Below are 1143 nucleotides of genomic sequence, written 5' to 3'. Positions count from 1 at the left end.
GTTTAACTCTTTCATTGAAAACTCATATTTTTCGCTTAAAAATTTCAATTTTTTGTAGATAATTCGTCTTTTTTACTTTAAAATTAAATAATTTCTTCAAAACTTCATGTATTTTGTTTATGATTTGTCTTTTTCTGTAGATTATCAATTTTTTTGGTCGAAAATTCATCTGATTGGTCGAAAATTTAACAACTTTGTTTAAAATTAATTCTTTCTTTAAAAAATTATTTATCTTTATCTGAAAATGTGACTATTATATGATTGATTAAAAATTAATCGTGTATATTGGTTAAGTTGGAAAATCGTTTTTTTTTTTGTATAGAACATTAATCTTCTTGGTCAAAAATTCACCTTTTCCCTTGAAAATTTAACAATTTTGTTGAAAATTTGTTTTTTTGTTTTGTTCAATTCAACTTTTTAGCACAATTTTTATCTGGAAATTGTACTATTCCATTTTTGTTTGAAACTTTACCCTGTACATTTTTTTAAAATACCAATTATTTGATAGAAAATTAATTTATTTTGTTAAAAAGTAAACTTTTGGGTTGAAAATTGATTTATTGTGTTAATTAGATTTTATTCCTAAAATTAAAAAAACTGCAAAATAAAAAAATTGCCTTAAAATCGTCCTGATACCTTTTTTTTAATTTCTAAAATCTTTTCAAATACTCACTTAAAATTAATTTTTCAAACTAAAAAATCATTTTCAATTTTTTTAGCAATCACAACCATTTTTGTTATATTTTTGGAATATTTTACAATTCTCAAAAGCTTTTTTTTAAATCTGCAAAAATCTACATCGTGTTTCAAATTATTTAAAATAATTTCAAGTTTTAAATTAATTTTGAACATTATTCGAAATTAAAATTGTAGCGTTCAAACTTAAAATTTAGCTCATTACCATTTTTAACAAATCAAGGCTTTTTATTTCTAACCACTCTGTTCAAATTTTTTACTTTTTAATTGTTGTTTATAATGGCTTGTCCCAGATCTGATTTTTTTATTTCAAAAAATCTCTGATCAAATTCAGAAATACATACAATTATTATTATTATTGCACCATTAAGCCATTTCCCTTTCGGGGTAGGCGTGACTCACTCGGCAGGGGAAAGGAGTAGTGTGTGGATGGGATAGAGATTTTTC

The 1143-nt window shown here is 23.2% G+C and overlaps 1 protein-coding gene across 2 annotated transcripts in view; it reads right to left on the bottom strand.

Moving 5' to 3' along the window:
• Window positions 1–1143, bottom strand: part of LOC117172457 — a 12784-nt gene that overhangs the window by 8030 nt on the left and 3611 nt on the right. The window lies entirely within an intron of this gene.

The sequence above is a fragment of the Belonocnema kinseyi genome, chromosome 5, assembly GCF_010883055.1.
Source record: "Belonocnema kinseyi isolate 2016_QV_RU_SX_M_011 chromosome 5, B_treatae_v1, whole genome shotgun sequence".
NCBI classification, from domain to species: Eukaryota; Metazoa; Arthropoda; class Insecta; order Hymenoptera; family Cynipidae; genus Belonocnema; species Belonocnema kinseyi.
The sequence above is the reverse complement of the archived record's forward strand: the minus strand, read 5'-3'. Positions and strand labels throughout refer to the sequence as shown.